The 21885-nt window shown below is 35.4% G+C and overlaps 1 long non-coding RNA gene and 1 pseudogene across 1 annotated transcript in view; both read left to right on the top strand.

Moving 5' to 3' along the window:
* The window catches only part of LOC125616914, a 91393-nt gene that overhangs the window by 14000 nt on the left and 55508 nt on the right, over positions 1-21885 (top strand). The gene's annotated exons all lie outside the window — the stretch shown is intronic.
* Positions 18424-20560, top strand: LOC107136226 (annotated as a pseudogene).

Raw genomic sequence — 21885 nt, 5'->3', positions numbered from 1 at the left:
GCCGGGCCAGGCGGGGACCCTTCTCGCTGCCCTGGGCCGCCAGGGGCCGCTTGCAGAGCCGGTCGGGCGGTGGCTGCGGGATTGGACCTCTGCGCCCGCGTGGCCGGCTAAGATTCACTTGTCTGGGGCAAACTGTCACCTCTAATTAACTTACTACTTCCTGGCAGGTCTCCTTTCAGCGGAATTTTGCTAGAAGTTCCTCAGTAGGTAGAATGTAGCTGTTTTAATGGGTGTTTCTGGTCCGGTTAATGTGGAGATACTGAAAGTGCTGCTTCCTTGCCGGCTGCCATGTTGGATCCGTATCATTTTAAATTTCATGTAAAACCTTGAGATTCAAATCTCTTTCTTCTGAGCAATTGGTCTTTTCTTTCCTCTAATAGGAAGTACTTCAGCTATCTTTCATGGTCAATGTCAAGGCTTATTTTCCCCAGTAAAGTTCCTTTCTGACCTTTCTCCTTAGAACTCCAAACCATTATTTTCTATAATGCCATATGTATTTTTGTTCTGTTACTCAGATATTTCATTTGTATTTATAATATTGTCAAGAAAATCAATATTCCTTTTGAAGTAATATTTTCCAAATGAAGACCTAATAACAGATTATGGGTAGAGAGGGCTATCACAAGCATTAAAGAAAAGTAAAATAAAAAGAAAAAAAAAACCACCTTACACATTAAAATAAGAAATAGATTAGAAGACATCAGACTTAATGTATTTGGTATAGTGAATACTATTGTATCAAATAAAGTTGCATTTGCCTCTTGTATGTGTGCATGTGTGTATGTGCAATCTTACAAGTATGTGTGACTACTAAATAGAGGATAGACAGTGGCAAAATCTTCTTTTCTGTTTGAATAAGTCCCTAAACCCTATCAATGATGTCTGAATCCTTCTGATCTGATTAACACAGAGGTTCAATAAAGAGAGCTAATTTCCATGAGTGTTCACTTGAAAGATTTCCGATAAATTTAGAAGAAAAATTATTTATAATTCTTTAAAGTTGGAAAATAAAGTTGTAATCTGGCAAACATAGGCCAGAATGTCCAGATATTACGAAAACAAAGGTAAATGTTTCAGAGTAAAAGGAGTTGCAGTGAATAAAAATTTTTTAAAAAGGTAATTATAAGAAAAATTATGAAGTAAGGATTTATAGGACTTTACCAATAGAGTCAGCTGGATAGGTGGCAAATTGTTATGATGCAATAACTTAGCAGCCTCTCCTCCTGAGATACATCTTACTCTCATGCCTAGGTTATGGGTCATATTTTATAGTTTGTGTTATTGGTCTCAAATCATTATTTTCAATTATACTTTCTATTATTTTTATTATTTCTAAATAATAAATTTTTATTCCAAAGAATGTAAATTCTTTATAGATAAATATAGGACAAAATATATGGTTTTAAATTTTATTTTCTAGTAAGGATGAATAGAATAGAGCAGTGAAATCAAGGAAAATAGAGGACTCAAGATAGAAACAAACACACTTCACTTTTGGCATTTAGATATTACCATGTATGAATTCCGAATCATTCCCCTTGGACTATTTATCTTGGCCTCTGCATTTATCTTATATCACTTTCTATATCAATTTGGATTTCTGATTGTTTTACTGTTTGAATTGGTAGAAAGAATAATACTCCTTTTCTTCACTTGTGTCTCTTTGAAGACTCCAGTCAGGTATCTCCTTTTCCAGAATGTCTCATTTGTTCACTGTATCTGACTATGGGATTTCTCTGTGATTTTCCATCACACCATGTTATATTGATAGTGCATATACATGATTCTCCATTTGAAGACTAAGCATTCCTTTATGCTCAGAAAATTTTATTATTATTTTTTATGTCCCCAAGCCCAAAATACTTGATTAATTGCTTGCTTGAATTTAAATGTAACCATCATTATAACCATTAACAAGTATTTATGTGTGCATTGACTTTTGTCACTAGATGTCACTGTGAATCACCAGGATGCTCTTGGATAGGTCCACAAAGTCTTTTCTGCAACTTTGAAATCCTAAAGCTCAGAAAACCAATAGTTCTTGTATTTTGGAAGGACAAAACTTGACCTGGTTTGAACTTTTTAATGGCAAAATCTGAACTTATCTGAAAACAGACTATAAACTTTTTTGATGTGGTATAAATATTGATATGACTGATTATGAGGTGTTGTCCAAATTCCATGAGAACGGTTATGAAATATTAGAAATAAGCCCCAGATTACATTTTTCAAATGCAATGGGTTGCTATTTCTGAAAACCATGCTGCCCAAGTTTTTAATAAATTATTCTTGCCCCATACCAGCAGTACCCTTGTTGTTTTTTGGAAATATGACAATAATAACAATAATAAAAACATCATTACATTGCACTCTATGCATCTAAGGGGTGTAATCTCACCTATCTTTATAAGATAATTATGTGCCTCAGAATGTTATTATAAGCTATATTATTTTAACTTTCACAATATATACCAATGTAAAAATCAAAACTTAAGATCATGTGTACCTTTTGCTAAAATCTAACTGGTTATGGTATGTGGTTTATGTACAAAGATACTTCATAAGTTTTCCTAGTTTAATCTTTATGTTTCCACTTAGGTTCTAAATAAGCAATATTTCCATTTGAGTTCTCTGTTGTTTGCTTTTCTTATAATATATGTAAATTATATTTAAATGAGCTTGTCCCACATACACATTTTAGCATTCCTATATTATGCATTTTAAAATTTTAGAAACTTATTTCACAGTGTTTACCAATATCCTACTTTAAAATGTTTCAACCAAACATGGTGTCAAGACAGATGTTCTTCAAAAGTTAATCCTACTTCTTTCCTCTTCTGTCCTAAAATACATGAATTTATTTTGAAATAGTATTTCTCAAAATCTGTGAGTGAAGAAGATACTTTCAAAATGCCTCCACGGTAAGATTACCAAATATTTACTCTTCATTTCCTGACATTCATCATTGCTTTCTCATGTACCATTACTTACTGTCAAACCTACTGCCTTATTTCTTGGCTTACTCTAAAAATCCCAATGAGGAACCAGGGAAAAGTGCACATGATGTAACAGGAATGTCACTTGAGCATGAACCAGAAAATATGGGTCTTAGCCCTAGAAAACTTGTGGATTAGTTGAACAACACAGTTATTTCCTCTAATGTCTCTGGTTCTTATGAAAGGAAGCTACAAAATACTATCTTCTATGATGTTTAGCTAGCCTGCTGGAGAATCAGCGGTGTTTTTGGTTTTGTTTTGTTTTTTCTTCTGCTATGAGGCCTACATTCATCAACTGGTTGGCCCCAGACATTATAATAATCATAAACATCTTTTTGCCCTCTGCAGTCTAAACTCATCCAACCTGAAGTATTTTGATTGTCACTCTAGTTCCCTAACATGCTATGTACACTGGCATCTTTCCTAAGAACCTTAGCATGGTTTTGCTCTTTTAGTTATGAAAAACATCAAAATGTATTTTGCAGGTAGAAGCTACAGGAATACTGAGAGTAAATATATTACCATCATTAACAGTGCAGACACTGAAACCAAAGAAGTTTTAAATTCTGTCTCTTTTATTGCTAACTTTGAACAATTACTTAACTTCTCCATGGACTTCTCTGATGTACAAAGTCAGCAAAGTGTCAATACCTTCCCCATACATGAGTCAATGTAACTAAAGTACTGAGCACTATTCCTGGCCCATAATAAGTGCTATGAACATCTTACCCATGGTTTTACTGTAATTTGAGATAGTGTGTAATTGTTATAAAAACAAACTCTGAAACTGAGCAGACTGTCTTGAAATCCTGTCAACATTAAATTACTACCTATATGTCCTTCAGTGCATCAAGTTTTCTCAGTTGTAATTTTCTCATTTATAAAAAAAGGATGCTGATAATACTAAATAACTCATGTGGGTAGTGAGGAAAAAACATTTAATGTTTGCAATGAGCATGGAAGTATGTATAGTACATGATATATAGTCAATTAATGTTACTTATGTTACAACTGGAATGAAATTAGAAAGGTCTTAAATAGGTCTTCTTAATTTCTTACAAGGGATACTGTCTTCTATAGGTCTAATTTCATGCAATAATTTAAACTGGATAACAATGGAAAAACTGAGATTTAAATTATTGTAAATTAAGTATAAACCATCCATGAGATATCCAAGCAGTGATTTCAGTTAGGAGTTGAATATAAATCTTGGAAAAGTGGTCTTAACAAAGTTAAAATTTGATAAACCATCACCACAGTGATAATATTTAAAACCATCAAAAATGATTATATCAACCAATGAATGAGTTAAGTCAGGGAGGTTAAGAACCTTCTCTAAGTCCTTAGGAAATCCTAAATTCTGAGGTCATATTCAGCAGATACAACTGACAAATGAGAGAGAAATTGAAAGCAAACCAATAAACAAGAAACCCTGGAGACTGTGGAATCTTAAACTCTTAAGAGACACCAGAGTTTTTAGCAGGAAAAGACAGGCTATTTGTCAAAAGTACAGGCAATTGAAATTGGAACAGAAAAGTGTTCACTGTGTTTCATCATTTAAAAGTTGATCCAACATGACCACAGATTTCAGGTAGATTGATGAGGATGGAAGTTAATTTGAAACAGAAGCTAAGGAAGTGGACACAGTAAGTTTTGACAAGGTTTTAGTTAGATTGACTAAGAAAGAAAGAATAGAAATTAAGGCTACTGCCGGACAGAAATGTAAAGTCAAGGGAGGGCTTTTTGAAGGAAGATTCTGCTAGAATCTGCTTGCATTTATGAGCTGTAGGCATAATTTAAAAGTTAAAACTAAAGAAGCAAGAAATTAGGAAAAACAGAGGAGAGGCAATTTGTTTAATAGGAAGAAATTAGAAGATAAACTCAGTCTCCGCGTTGTTTTCAATTTGGTGATGACTACAAAATAGGACTCCAACCTACCAGTATCTTATTTTGTTTTATATATTATATCTTTCAGTGTTTAGCGAGAGAAAGATAAATCATTTTAAAATTTATAATACAGAAAACTATAGAGAATACCTCCCATGGGTGTTGAAGGAGCTGAGTGGTCATTTAAGGATACTGAGATAGCAGAGAGATTATGGACAGCAGTCATCACTATTGCCCTGAGTCAGTGGTAATGAAGGAGGAAGTGTTACTGATTCTGAGGACAGAGGTCACCCTTCTGGAGCTGGAAGAAGAGCAAACCTGTCCAATGGGAGCCAGAGTGCAGCTGCTGCCAGAGACACTCCACTACCTACAGATGGAGAAGGACAAGGATAGCCTTGGCTTCTTCCTCCTTCCTGAAGCCTTACAGTTTCCACCAGTGCCTCCCACTGGAAAACCCAGAAGGCCACCAGATGAGAAGTAACCCTGGGAAACAGTCTTCAGAAGTTATTTTTATGCCATGAAGAAATCCTGAGTGGGGATTAGGAAGTGGATGAAATCAAAAGCAAACAGGGCCAAGATGCTCACAAAAAGAAAGTAATCTCATTGGTGTAAATGGAGGAGACAAAGTTCAGGATGTTCAAGTATCAAGTACTTACATTTTGTATCTTTTAATATGTTAATATTACAATACAGTAATTGCAAAATAAGCAACTGAACTTAACAGCTGAGATGAAGCCAATCTTTAAGTTAAACCGTATATAATTATCATATTTTTAGGTAAAAAATATCAAATATTGAAAACATCAAGATTAAAACTAATAGTTTTCATTTTAACGTAAGGAAAATACTATAAGATTATTGCATCCATTGAAATAATTTGTACAACATATTATTGTTAAATATTTCTATCATTAATGTTTGACAGAATTATGAAGTTACATTTATGCTTTATCTCAGGTCAAAATAAGTCAGTAGGCCTCAAAGAATGGAATTATTATTTTAAATTTACCAAAGTTTAAGGTACCATCCTTATCCTTATAGGTGGGATATGGAACTTTTTTCATTATGGATAGAAATAATCAGACTCTTAGAGATAAATCAATTATGATTGTGTGCTCCTGACACTAGTATGTAATGAACACATACTGATGTCTTTGTTACTTTATAATGGGGACTTACAGCTTTCCAATTCCTGCATTGTTCACAATATTTTTTTTTCTTTTCCAAAAACATCTGAGAATCTGCCATTCCTTCAGAAGTTTGCTTAGTCATAGTAAGTATCAAATAAAAACATATAAATAGATGGACATGTGGGCTACTTATCAAGGCCAGGATGATAGTTGAGGAAATATCCTTGTCCCTACATATGAAGTGCTTGTCTTTTTGCTCTAGACTATTTTGTGAGCAAAGTCTCAGGGTCATCTTGGCTAGAGCCTGATCCACACAATCACACTTTTTTCGGGGCTGTTGGGGATTGAACCCAGGGGCACTCAACCACTGAGCCATATCCCCAGCACTATTTTGTATTTTATTAGAAAAAGGGTCTTACTGAGTTGCTTAGCAACTTGCTTTTGCTGAGGCTAGCTTTGAACTCTCCCTCCTCCTGCCTCAGCCTCCTGAGCCATCAGGATTATAGGTGTTTGCCACTGTGCCCACCCCATAATAACATTTTATCTTACCAAATCTACTTTTTTCTTTTGGGCCACTCTTCCTTTTAACACATAGTTGACTGATGTACAATCAAATACATGCGATGGCCCTATGATTTGAGTCTTTTGTTATTAGGAATTGAAGATTAAGCTATTTATTTCTCAAAATTCAGTTATGTTTCCCTTTATTTATAAGTCTTTGGGTGGGAAGTGGGAAAGAAAGGGAGGATGTCATTGTTACCTCCATTTCCCACAAAACAATTATAGTTGGTTGGAATTACCAGAGATTAAGAACATTGAGCTCAGGCATATGTGTGTGTGTTTGTGTGTGTGTGTGTGTGTGTGTGTGCGCACATGCATGAGATGTACCACTGATAATAACTGAATTTCTTGTAAGTTTCAGACTTGTAATTTCAAATGATGTGATGAACTATTCTAAATTATTTAATAATCAGTTTTGTACTCTATAATGAACAAAAGCCTTTTTTTCCAGTCCATTTGATTAATTCCTGGAATTAATGATTACGATTTAGTAAAATATTTGGCAATATGTTCAGTGAATTAGAATATGGTTAAAATTGCTAAAACATGTCTATCTGCTGGAAGTAAAACTAAATATAGTTTGTTCTGATAGAAATGCTGAATAAATTCATATCCTGCTATTCCACAATAGAAAGGGATTATTTTTAGCTCCATCATCTCTCCAGATCCTAACCTTGCAACTCATTGCATTCCCCAGCAAATTTAAGTAATGTAAAAATAAAATATAGCTTTTCAGTGAATGAACATCAAAAGATCTCCTTGATAAAGCTCTTTTTTCCTATGTTATTAATATTAATCAGAACATTTTTTATGGAAAGGGCTAACTGAATTTGAAATTGAGAGAAAGATCCGATCATTATTTTTGAAACTAGGAGAATGCTGGTATCAAGCTTTCTGAGCAAATATCATAGATTTTCTCTTGTGGAAAATCTTATTTAGACCAAGGAAATGGCAGTTATAAATATATTGATGTGTAAGATAGTTAATTTCCAACTTTCATTGTCTATCACTAAAATTGGAACTAAAATGACAAGATGGAGTTACAGAGTATTAGAAAGTAATTATTCAAAAGAAGGAATGAATGAAGAAATAAAATTTGGCTATGTCAATGCCATATATCTCTATGAGGGCAATAGTTTTCAAATCAATTTGACTGATTTTTCCCAGGAAACTTCTGTGAGGTAGTACATTAATTTTTGGCCAAACACATAAGAATTGAGTTTTTATAATATTCTAGATTACACCAAGCAGATCTAGGTTAACTTAAGTGAGAAATACATTGCATAAGCATGTGCACAGAGTAGGAACTGGTGTGAAATACACTTTTTAGTTACTATCACCTAAGGTCAAAAAAACATTGAACTACATCTAATATTTTACATTCTTCAAAGACAAAAAAACTTGAAAAAAAGGTTAAGTGTTAATATGAACTAAGAGAAAGAGCCATTTCTTTAGAAACATGTCTATTATTTGAAGTCCATTTCATAAACCTTAAACTCATAGTGCTGTGAGAAACAGGGTCTATTAAAAATGTCAAATTTAATGATTTATGCTTTTTAATTTACAGAAAAAAATTATGTGAACACTGGTAATCAACAAAATGCCTGTAAGTTAATTAACATTAGCACTATCAGTATAACACTGAATTTACATTAGATTCTAGAAGGAATCTGTCTAGTTTTTCAAAAGTTAAAAGAAACAAAGAGAAACCATAAACTGTGTAACGGACTGAATGCTTTTGTCTCCCTGAATTCATATAGTGAAATCCTAACTTGCAAGATGATGGTATTAAGAGGTAGGACTTTGGGGAGGTGACTAGATCATAAGGGAAGATAGTATCAGTGTCCTTTATAAAAGGTACCCCAGAAGGTTTCTTGCCTTATTTTACTTTAACCATTACATAAGGCTACAACAAGAATTAGGCAACTAGAAAAAGGGTAGAGGGTTCTCATCACCAGAACTCCCATCTGTGACTACCTGACTCCAAAACTGCAAGAAATAAATTTCTGTTGTTTGTAATCTATTCAATCTATGGTACTTTGTTATAACATCTGGCACTGGCTAAAATAAGCCATATATCTGAGTCTCAAGCAATAAAAAGTTCTCCCTAGTAATCACATAGTTAATTACTAAGATTCTCGTTTTTACTTGGATGGATTATATAACAGAATCTATTCTTGTATGTGCTTAGTCAAGAAATATTTATAGTTATTATAGTAGGAGATTGTTAGACATTAAAAACTGAACATATTTATATTCTGAGCTTATTGCTTAGATAGGATATGACATGGACATAAATAATGATATTAAAAAACACAAAGTGACAATACAGGTGTCTGCCTAATTTCTGGCACTTTAAATACATTCAGCCTTCCTCAAAACCATTTTAAAGTGAACACAAAAAAACCAGCCATAGACTAAAATATCAATTGAAAGCATTTCCAAGAATCAACTTACTTTTGGTTTTCTCTGAGCTATCCTCATTTCTGACTGCAGAAAATCGTTTTTCAATATTACATTGTGGCTCCATGATTCAATATGTGTCGTAGTGTTCCTTGTCTGGCTTACTGAATTTGGCTACTTACGTACTCTTGCCTTGGTTTGTGTCTTTGAATTTGCTTTCCCCCCAAACTCTGGTAAGAGCTAACTGTATTACTTTTGCTGGACATTTAAACCTGACTTATTCAGAAGAGGGAAGGGGATACAAATAAGGATTATAAATTATAGCAGGAAAGGACTAGAATGCAGTTCAGGGCTAAAGCTCTTGCCTAGCATGTGTGAGGTCCTGGGTTCAATCCCAAGCTCTGAAGAGGAAAGACAGAGAGAGATCAAAGCAGGGGCAAAGGAATAATCGGCAGAAACAGGTATCAGAACAAACTTTCTAGAAAGAATAATACAGTAGATTTTTATTATCAGCATCATGTTCTATAAGGTATTGTGAACACTTAATTTACAAATATATACTTAACCACTTCTAGAAAAACACAGGATTAGTTTACTCTGAGCATCTGGTCACATTTTTGTCATTTTTTTTTCAATATGTAAACTTGTTTTACATGTATATTTGCTTAAAGACACCTTATTTACTATATATTGTTGATGCATTGACATTGAACACTATAACTAGGCCTTAACAAAGTTTAAATAATGTACATATTTCCTCCATGAGACACATCCCAGACTTTCTTAACACCTGGTACACTAGGCAACACTTCAACTTATGATTGGATGTAATTTTGAACAATGTAATCACAAAACATACACACACAAACACACACACACACAGTGCGAGAGAGAGATCTGTTCAGTATGAGAGCTGAAATAAGAGGACATAAACTGCTTCGGTCTACCTTGACTGAGAATGTTGACATATGAAGATCAAATTTTTACTATTCTGCCAATGTCTGCAAATGACTGTTGGAATGTCATGAATACTGATATTGGGTTTACAAATGAATTTTAGTAAGTAGGAAACTTACAATTATAGAACCCATTAATGATGAGGATTAATTATATATTTTTTTTTTCTGAGCACACGATGAGTTTCACAGGAACAGTTGAGAAGGCAGGGTATTCAGCAAGAGACAATGGTAACACCAAAGGCATGGCTAGGAGAAAATGTATGGCTAGAGTTCCTGGGGTTCACTATGGGCAGAAATTAGGAATAAGAATGGCAAATAGGTTATTATAATAGATTATATATTTTCCCCAAATAAATAGAGACTAGGAGGTGTTGAATTCTTGAGGAATTTGGATTTTATACTGAGTCTGAGAGTTTCAAATATTTTATATGGATTCAGGACCGCCTCTCCATCAAAGGAGTCCTTAGAAATGTATAAAAAACAACAAAAAACCCTATAGTTATAGAAAATGTGTGTGTCCTATAGGAGTCAAAGTCTAACCAGAAAAATTGAACCCCTGCAAATATGTATCACAAAGTAAACATGGTGTCAGCATTGGGTATACAGGTGATGGAAATCTGAGATTCAAAGAAGGGATGGTGAGGCACATGGAAACCACCTGGAAACTATGACTACCTCTAAGACCAAGAGCTGGAGGAAAAAAGGAAAACATGGTGTTACTGATGCCAATGCATTAACCCAACAAAGGGAATCCAAAACCAGATGGAAAAATTGTGCAGTGTCCGTAAACTCAAACTAGATGTAGCCTTTGCAGTGGGGCTTACCCACACTAGGCCATCCTACCAGAGCTTTCTACAAGCTGAACACTGCCAGGGAGCAGCCGACTTGGCAGCCTAGGAAACACATCCCAAGTGTTTGCTGTGGAGTGGGGTGGGAAGGGTGAGCAGTGGTTTCATGAACAATAGGCCCAGCACCCATGTCCCACACATGTCCCACCTCTCTCATTTTGAATTTGGTGGGAAACCTCTACATTGAGTATTACAGAATTACAGACATGTTAGTATGCAGAGCAGCACGATTCATATATCTCATGCAAAAATACTGTGTTAGAATGTCAAATGAGATCAAGAAAGAACATATATACACATATGATGTGGAACTCAGAGTTAGAAATTTAATTCATGATCTATTTTGTCAAAAGTTCAACAAGTACAAGTTGCTCTGAAATTTACAAAAATAAAGATGACAAGCCAGTTGAATGTATACAATTAAATAGCTAGGTTTTTAAATTACAAATTATCAGCATTTTTACTGAAGTATTAAAAGCCTGAGTCTCAAAATATCAAGTCAGATAAGGTTGTGAATATTTCTGTAAAGTGCATTTCTTAATTATAAATATATCATTTAACTCTTTTATTACTCTTTCCTTGGCCAAAGGCTTTCTGGTTTTTTGCAGTCTGCCACATGTCAAAACTCTTTTGTTAAAATAGTGTTTCTTATGGTTATATGAGAGGCCTTGATTGTCTGATGAAAGATCCTCCCAAACTCTTTTTTAAATAACAATAAATACAAAACTAAATTTAAAGTTGATTTATGTATTTTTTTAGTTAGCTCAGACTAGTAAATATCCCTCAAAAATATTTCTATAAACATAATTAGTCATTTAAGTTACATGTTTAAATTGTTTCTAAAGTACATTTTATATTTTAGAAATTTTTCTTCAAAAAAGAGAATGGTAATGTTGTGGGCCAGGCTATATGGGTAATGACCAAACAGACTCCATTTAACCCAGAGACTCCATGTCATCATATAAGAAATGCTTCTCCCATGGGAACACCTGCCTCTCTACCTATCAATAGTTGCTTAGCATAGCATGTTTGGCAACACAAAATGGCAATTCTTATACGATGCAAAATTGTTCTCTCTTTGGTTCCAATTTTTCATGGGCAATGTACCCTGCCGAGATTGATTGTCTAGACATTAGTAACCATTCTCTAACTTATACTCAAGTAGGTCATTTTGACCCACTACCCTTCTGCTTGGTTGCTGCTGTGCCAACCTGGAAGATCCCATGGAAAACACTAAAGTACCCATTGGATTGTTTTGATAACTGCTCAATTCAGCTTCTGCACTCCTGCTCGCTTGCAGCTATGTCAACTGAGATGTGGGTTTTGCGATTTTTGCCTTTAAAGACTCTAAAATGCTCAGGCTCAAGGCTGTTCCTTGCAGAGACAGTTATGGGTCCTGTCGGGAGCAGTCGCTGGCTGGCCGGCTAAATAAAGACTCTCCAAATCAGACAAAATGGACTTGGAACGTTTTCTGAGAGGTCTGCCCCATAACAGTAGAAGTCAGTTTGAGAAGAAAGGATATTTTTGTCTGCATAAACACAGGCCTCATAATAATCTTCAAAAAATCCCCCAAATAAATAACTGCTATTTTTAGAATTAAACTTTTGCCATCAGGGCAACTGATTTATTAGTCAAATGGAAAAATTAAAATTAAAAAAGTAATCTTTTTTACTATTTACTTGCCACTTACTATTAGCTATTAAATAGTCACTATTCCTGGGACAGCAGATTTCTGCAACCTTGATATTAGGAATAATCATAACTTTAATTTTCTCATTGATGACACCAAGTCCTCTTTTTTTAGTAGATAACTTTAAGGGTATCGAATTGAAAACTTTTGAGGTATTATTTCTAACACCAAGAATTTAACAAAACCAGAAGTTCGGTAGGTGGTAGCTTGTTGAGGCTCCAAGGTGATAATGTGAGATTTGCCTGCTCTAAAATAAAGCACTTCTTGTGAAGCTGGGAGGAAAATGGAGCATTATTTAATGACCACATTGCTTATGGAAAGTTAGATTTTATTTAATGTTAAAATTTTGTTTCTAACCAAATTATGCAAGACGTGGAACTGTACAAACAAGTAGGTCTAGGTGGATGAAAGAAAATGAAAGGAATTTGCTCCTCTGCTTTTTTTAAAAAAGGATACAATAGGTCGGGACTAAAGACTACATCCTCTGTGAGTTATTAGGATTCAGTGAAAAGATTTAGGCCACTTACCCATGGGTGGCATCTCAGACTGAACTCTTTTAAGGCATCAATTCAACATCAGAAATTACAGATGTCTATGTGTCAAGTACAAACAAATTGGTTCATATTGTCAACTATTACCATGGCTTCTCCGTGTATCTTGTGGGATGGAAAAATGATAAAATTTGATAAAGCATCTTATCATTATTAACTTGTATTGTGTATACATCTTAATTATGAATTCTAAATATGGAACAATGCATTCTTTTAAAATCAGTTGTCCAGCCAGTTTCTTTGCTGTTTTAGTCAGGTTTTTTTTTTTTTTTTTTGGAGAGAGAGACAGAAAGTGAGAGAGAGATTGACTCCACTCTCCAGAAACAAAATATACACCCCATAGCCACAAGTCCAATGAACCACTTTCTTCAGCCACATCCCACCTGCCTCCAGTTACCAATCGGTTAATCCCATTAGGGATTAATTCTCTGATTGGGTTAAGGCTATAACTTCATCATTTCTCCACCAAACTTTCTTGCATTGCCTCACAGTGAGCTTTTGGAGGACACCATGTCTAAACCATAACATTTGCCTTATTGTAGGGTTTCAATTAAAAAAAATGCTTGGTGACAATTTATTTGAATTCCATTACCAAGTAATTAAATTAAATTACCAAGTAATTTAAATTTCAGATTCAGGTTTAAATGCTTTATTAAAAAAAGTGTTACAGGTCTGGGGTCTTTTGGGAAACTGTGGCAGCATAAAGACTCCCTTTCAAACCCTGATTCTTTTTTTAAAATTTGTTATTTTTAGATATACGTGACATATTATTTTGACATATTATACATAAAGTGAGTACTACCCATTCCAATTAGGATCCCATTCTTGCTGTTGTACATGATGTGGAGTTACACTGGTCATGGGTCCATATAGAGCAAAGGAAAGTTATGTTCAATTCATTCTACAGTCTTTCCTATTACCATCACTTCATTTCTCTTTGTCTAGTCCAATGAACTTCTATTCTTCCTCTCCCTATTCTCCCTTGTTGTGGGTTAGCATCCACATATCAGAGAGATTTGGCATTTGGTTTTTGGGGACTGGTTTTTTTCACTTTGCTTGATGTTCTTCAGTTCCATCCATTTAATGGCTGAGTAATATTCCATTGTGTTCATATACCATATTTTCATTATCCATTCATCTGCTGAAGCACATCTATCTTGGCTATTGTGAATTTATCTGCTATAAACATTGATGTGGTGTCTCTGTAGTATGCTGATTTTAAGTCCTTTGGGTATAAACCAAGGAGTGAGCTAACTGAGTCAAATGGTGGTACCATTCCAAGTTTTCTAGGGAATCTCCATACTGCTTTCCAGAGTGATTGCACAAATGGCAGTCCCACCATGAACATATGAGTGTGCCTTTTCCCCACATCCTTGCCAATATATACCATTCCTTCTATTGTTGCTAATTGCCGTTTTGACTGGAGTGAGATGGACTAGAGTGCAGTTTTAATTTGCATTTCTCTAATTGCTAGAGATGTTTTTTTTCACATGTTTTTTGACTATTCGTATTTCTTCTTCTGTGAAGTGCCTGTTCAGTTCCTTTACCCATGTATTGAATGGGTTATTTGGGTTTTTTTTTTTTTTTTTTTGGTGTTAAGTTTTTTGTATTCTTTATGTATACTGGAGATTAATGCTCTATTTAAAGTGTGGGTGGTAAAGATTTTCTCCCATTTTGTAGGCTCTCTGTTTACATTTTTTAATGTTTCCTTTGCTGTGAAGAAGCTTTTTAGTTTGATACCATCCTATTTATTGATTCTTGAATTTACTTCAGGTACTTAGGGAGTCTTATTGAGGAAGTTCATTCCTGAGCCTATTGAGAGTTAGGCCTACTTTTTCTTCTAGAAGCCACATTGTCTCTGGTCTAATGCCTAGGGCTTTGATACACATTGAGTTGAATTTTGTGCAGGGTGGGATATAGGGTAAACCCCAATTCTTACAATTAAGTCAGAACAATTTTAGTCATGTCACTCAGAATAATAGGCATGAGTTCATTAGAAGGAAAAAGGGAAAAGAGACACTCTCAAGTAATAGTGTGACTTCTCTTAGACAGGAGAGGAACAGCATGCCTCTTCTGCCCACCAGTTTTATTAAGGATCCCAGGGAAGTTTCCAGAGGGTCTTGCCCAGGTCCAACTCTTAACTTATGACTGACAGCAGGTGCCATCAGATTTCAAGTCCATATTGCCATGACCATTTTAGGTCACTGTGACCCATGCTGACCTAGTCTAATTGGAATCTATTCTTACTGATTTTATGGTTAAGGGGAATTATCCTTATCTCCCTGAGATTCTGGGATCTGGTCTCTGTAAGGGTCACAAAATTCTCCTCTTTCAGTGTAACTTGTGTTCTTATCAGCATTTCAGACCTGCATTTCTCCTTTAGATAGCAGGTAATTGGCTGAGAAAGTAACATATTCTGTCAATCTAAGTCAGGAAGGGCCACAGGTAAATTGCTTCTTAGAAAAGAAAGTGTGTGGAAATCAGCAGAGTGAGCTCAGCTTATAGAATTATTTCCTTAACCTAGTGTTCCAATCATATTCACTATCTGTCTCTTCTCAAAAGTACTATATGTCTCAAGATTTAGAGGATTAAGAACAAATGGTTAATTTATGTCTGCCACCAATCCTACCAAAACATGAATGAAAATTAATAAAAATCAAAACTAGGTTATTTTAGGTATTGAGAATTTTTCCCCCCTGGAGCACAGGTGACCTAATATCTAAGCCATTATTCCACCCTGATTTTCCTTCAGTAGTACCTCAAACATGTCCTTGTATCTTTATGCAACTTGAAAACTTTATATGAGATGTTAGTTTTTAGGGAGAAGGAAGTTGTGGCTACAGATGGGCTATGGGTAGGTGGAAGTCTAGCTGTTATTATAACTTATCATATTTCACTGTAGTATGAATCTTTGCTTCTATTCATTTTCACCTACACAAAATTTTTCTGAAAGCTATGACTGGTTATCTTATCTGTCCATCATTCAATTGCCTAGCCCACTGCTACATAAATATTTTTTTTAATAAAGAAAGTGACTGCCTCTAATATTCAAAAAGTAAACGTAAACATTTTGGTAATATACATTTACAGAAAATAAAATTTGAGTGTTTATGATGTTCAGAAATTGTTACAAAACCTATAGGTAATCAGAAATGTGTCAGTAATGAGGGAGTAAAAAAATATATGGAACTCAGAAGTTAGAGGTAGGTGATATGACTCAACCAAAGCAGCACTTGCAACTACACTAAGGTAACTGATTGTGCTGGAATTTTTAAATGTGGGTGAGTTATACAAACTTTCCTTGGAGGGAATTGGGGGAGATTCAAAACTTTTATTCAGTGAACATCTGTCATTGATCTATTATCATCTCTTATCCTTATCTTTTGTTAAAACCTGATTCCTTTGAACTTCTTGCTCATATTTGAATGCAAGTTAAGTATTTTGTATAGTGCAGTGTTCATTATGACCAGGGTTCATACAATCATTTGTGGTTCTCATTCACATGGTATCAAAAACAAGATAGAGTCTGTGGTAGTGGCTCAGTGATAGAGTGCTTTCCTGGCACACGTGAAGCACTGGGTTTGATCCTCAGCACCCATAAAAATAAAAGGTATATAAAACAACCTAAGATATTAGCTTCTTATTGACATATGAAACTTCATACTAAAATGCATATGAGTTTGTGAATTTTGCAGCAGCCTAATATCAGACAATGGTAACAAGCAAAGGGTCCTTTAATTAGTAGCTTTTCTAAAGCCAGAAGGGAATATAAAAGACACAGATAGAATTATCCCCCCAAAAAGTTACATGTTAAAAGTATTGAACAAAGTAAAGATGATGAAACACAGCTAATGGGAGAAGTTGAAAAGCTGTGCTTGGAAACTCACTTAAACCTGCGATTGAGTAGGTAGGGCAGTTAACACATTTACCCATGGCTGAGTACCTGGATCTTTGATCTGTGGGTAGATGCCTGAATGTGAAAACAGAGACAATTGAGTTGCCTTTGCTAAGGTAACAACCCTAGACATCACTAGTTCCAGGAGCACAACAGAATGAGTGGGCCAGTACATCCTTCCCTATCCTGCCAAATATAAATGCAATAATCCAGGAACAATATGAATTTATCAAAAGATATCAAATACATATTTTTCTTAGGACCACAAGAGTATATTAACTCATTCTTTGTAACTGCCATGATGTGTTCAGTGTTGTAAGTGCCATGATGTGTTCAGCCACAGCATGTCATCATACCAATGATATCCTTACCTTTAAGGGTCTAGAAGAAATTGAAGTACTGCAGACTCTGGAAACACCATCTCTCTAGTTTGGGCTGAAAAATTAATCCCCAGAAGATTCAAGCCTCAAATCAATGGGAAAAAAATCCTGTAAATATGTTATGTATATTGAAATATACCTAAAATACTTTAGATCCAGATTACTACAGCTGCAATAAAGAAATAAGTCTTCCCTTCACAGAAATGAGCAGGCTCTAAACTCTACTGAGCCATTGACTTTTGTAAAGTATATATTTAGAATTTAGAGTTTTCATGATATATATATTTATTTATAATTATTTTCAAGTTCAAATAAGGACCAAACTATGTCAGACCCTAGAAAATATTAAATAAATGGTTAAACAAGAACTGTATCTCAGATTCACAAAATGCTTATTAGATTGGATGTCACTACTACCCTCATGTAGCTGAAAGTAATATACATATGGCATATTACATAAGAAAATCTTTTCTCAATGTTTAAAACTTTGTTTCTTAATTAAGAATGTGAAGCAAGAACCTGCAAAATTGGAAAAAGATCTTTGCTAGTTACTTTTCTGACAGAGGATTAATATCTAGAATATATAAAGAACTAGAAAATCTTAACACCAACCCACCCCCCATGATCAGATTAAAAAAGGGGCAAATGAATTAAACAGACACTTCTCAAAAGAAGAAGTACAAATAGCCAACAAATAGATGGGAAAATGTTCAACCAACATCAACAACAATTAGGGAAATGCATGTTAAAATTATTCTGAGAATCTCACACCAGTGATCAAGAATAAAATAAGAATAAATGCTGGAGTGGGTGTGGAGAAAAGGAACAATTTTATACTGCAGGTGGGATTGTAAATTATCAAAGCCACTGTGGAAATTAGTATCGATGGTCCTCAAAGGATAAGGCTTGGAACCACAAGCTATCCCACTTGTCCATATTTATCCTAAAAAAATTTTAAAGTCAGTATACATGTTCATAGCAGCACAATTCATAATAGTCCAACTATGGAACCATCAATGGATAAATGGATAAAGAGAATGTGGTATGTAGGGCATGGCTGCCTGCTTCCGGGTCTTGGGGCAGCACATGTGGCTGAAATGGCTCCTGGCGATCAACCAGGCGCCAGGAGGCGGTACTGTGGGCAGTGATGGAAGAGGCAGACCACCTCCAGGATAGGTCCGGGACTCTTCCGCCCTTGTGGACAGCTCATGCCTTCCCTTATGGACTATGGGATGGGTGTACATGTGAACTTGCTCCACCCCTCTGACCTTTATTCTGATCAGCTCCTGTGCAGTATATAAGCTGTGTGTACTTCCTCATTAAACGAGAGATCCTGCTTCGACTCGTCTCCCTGGCGCCTCTGATTGTTCTCCGGCTTGTCCTGGTGGGGGCTTGCTTTCCCCACTTCTCCCGCTAGTAAGGAGGAGACAGGGGGCTAAAACCCCGGACATGGGTATATATACACAATGAAGTTTTGTTCAGCCATAAAGAAAAATGAAATTGTGTCTTTTGTAGACTTGGATTGAACTTGAGATCATTATACTAAGAGAAATAAGCCAAATTTATGTTTGTCTTATTTCAAACTGCACACACAAATATGTAACAAAAAATCCCATCATTATGTACAAGTATAATATACCAACAAAAATGTGGAAAGGCCCCCTGCAGAAGTCCACGCCTGGGAGAAGCTCAGAGAGCCTGGTGCCTGAACTGTGTTGGAACTCTCAGTTGGTCAGGCCAGAGTGGGCCCCAGGAGGACATGAACAGGGTCAGATCAAGATGGTGGTGCAGGTGGTACAGGCGGTACAAGCGGTTCATCTGGAGTCTGATGCTTTCCTAGTTTGTCTCAACCATGCTCTGAGAACAGAAAAGGAGGAGGTGATGGGGCTGTGTATAAGGGAGTTGAATGATGACACAGAGTGACTCCAAATTTGCATATACCGGAACAGAAATGTGCACAGTTGATGAACAGGTTGACACCGTCAGAATTGCTCATATTCATTCTGTCATCATCTTGCGATGTTCTGATGAAAGGCAGGACCGAGTAGAAATTTCTCCAGAGCAGCTTTCTGTGGCCTCAACAGAGACAGAGAGGTTGGCTGAATTAACAGGTCACCCCAGGGGAGTTGTGGGCTGGTATCATTCCCATCTTCATATAACTGTTTGGCCTTCAAATTTTGATGTTCGCACACAAGCCATGTACCAGATGATGGATCAAGGTTTTGTAGTACTTATTTTTTCCTGTTTCACAGAGGATAAAAACACAAAGACTGTGTAGGTACCCCACACTTGCTTCTAATCCATACAGGCCCCAAAAAAGCTCACAGTATGAGAAAATGGAAATTCCAATCCATATTTTATGTCACCATTGGGAAACTATGCCTTGAATCAGCAGTGGAGCTGCTCAAGATCCTACGCTAGGAGGAACAGGATACCTACAGGAGGATCACAGCCTTCCACTTCTGGACGCAGTAATCAAGATCCATAATGATTCAGTGTTCACCAAGAATCTGTGCAGTCAGATGTCAGCAGTTAGTGGGCCTCTCCTCCAGTAGCTGGAGGACCGATTGGAGCAAAAACAACAGCATCTGCAGGAGTTGCAACAAGAAAAGGAAAAACTTAAGCAAGAACTTTATTCTCTGGAATAAAGAAAGAGACAAAATGGGGACAGACTAAAACATCTAGTGTAAAATTAATTAAGCTAAATCAATTTTGATGAAGATAATGTTTAGAGGACTCACATTACCTGACTTTGACCTACTATAAAGCTGCAGTAATCAAGATGTTAAAGTATTGGCAGAGGGATAGACACAAAGAACAATGGAACAGAAGAGAACTCAGAAATAGACCCATATAAATATGCCAAACTAATTTTACAAACATTAAAAAAGACAATGAAGTAATCAAGCTGAAGCAATTGAATACACACTTAAAAAAAAGAACCTCAACCTAAATCTCACTAAAAGTTTCTATAAAAGTTACCTCAAAATGGATCATGAATTTAAATATAAGATGTAAAGCTACAAAGCTTGTAGGAAAAAAACACAGGATAAAAATCTTCAGGAGACCAATTCTTGAACTTCACTCCCAAAGTACAATCTGTAAGAGAAAAAAATTTCTATATTAAGCCTCATCAAAATTAAAAAGTTTGATTCTATAAGAAAAATTTTTAAGAATAAAATACAAGCTACAGATTGAGAGAAATTTTTTGCAAACCATATAATATCTGATCAATATGGAGTATTGCACTCAAAACTCAACAGTAAAAAAAACAGTCCAATTAAAAAATGAGCAAAAGATATAAATAAACATTTATTGAAGAGGATATGTGGATGGCAAATAATCACATGAAAAGGTGTTGAACTTCATAAATTATCAGTTAATGCAAATTAAAACCAAGATGATATATGACTTAGACACTTTTTAGAATAGTTAAAGGAAAGTGTTGTTGAGGATACAAACTATACTTCTTATATATTCATGACAGGAATATAAAATAGTACAGCCACTCTGGAAAAGAGATTGAAAATTTCTTATTAAGTTAAACATGTACTTACCATACAAACAAGCAATTGCCTTCCTAGACATTTATTCCAGAGAAATGTTGGCACAAAAATTCATAAAACAACTATCATAGCAACTGTATTAATAACAGCCCCAAACTTGAAACAACTCTGATGTCCTGCAATGAGCAAATGGTTAAACAAATTGTCCATATCATGAAATACTACTCTGTAATGAAATGAACAATAATTTAAACGGACCTCAGTGAAATACTACTCTGTAATGAAATGAACAATAATTTAAACGGACCTCAGTGGTATTATGTGTGGTGAATGACAAAAAATAATGAATATCAAAAGTTCACATACTGTACAATAGTATTCATATAACATTCTTGAAATGACAGAATTATAGAATGAACAGATTAATGGTTTTCAGGGACTAGATGGGGTATGGCATGTGTATGACTATATATGGATAGCACAAGGAGTTCCTGTGTGCTGATGGAATAGTTTTGTATCTTGATTGTGGTACTGAGTACATAAATCTATACTGTTGCCAGTTGGCCAGACTGGCAAGATGAACTGGGTTCAAAGGAGTTGGCTGCATCAATAACTAAGAAAATGGTGAAAAAAAAAACACGCAGCACACAAACATGAGTTTTTAAGAATGAGGGCAGTATGGCTCGGTGACCCAAATGGTCAGCTCCATGCTGGGCAGCGCTGGAAAGAGCAAGAGAGCAAGCACATTTGGATTCCCTCTATTTGGAGGGAAGAAGACATTTGATAGAATATTTCAACCAAATAAAGCAAGGAGTAGGGTTTCAAAGGGTGGAGTCTTGGTTGGTGATGTCTTGTGGTCAGAGGATTGATTAACATCTAGGCAATTTCCCTTTTCTCTCCCTTTCCATCCCACCTCATGTATCTGTTTAATGTTAATCTTTTCTTCCTGCTCTTCCTCCCTGCTCTGTTCTTAGTTGCTCTCATTATATCAAAGAAGACATTTGGTATTTGTTTTTTAGGGATTGGCTAGCTTCACTAAGCATAATCTGCTCTAGTGCCATCCATTTCCCTGCAAATTC

The sequence above is a fragment of the Marmota marmota genome, unplaced genomic scaffold, assembly GCF_001458135.2.
Source record: "Marmota marmota marmota unplaced genomic scaffold, marMar, whole genome shotgun sequence".
Classification (NCBI taxonomy): domain Eukaryota; kingdom Metazoa; phylum Chordata; class Mammalia; order Rodentia; family Sciuridae; genus Marmota; species Marmota marmota.
The sequence above is the reverse complement of the archived record's forward strand: the minus strand, read 5'-3'. Positions and strand labels throughout refer to the sequence as shown.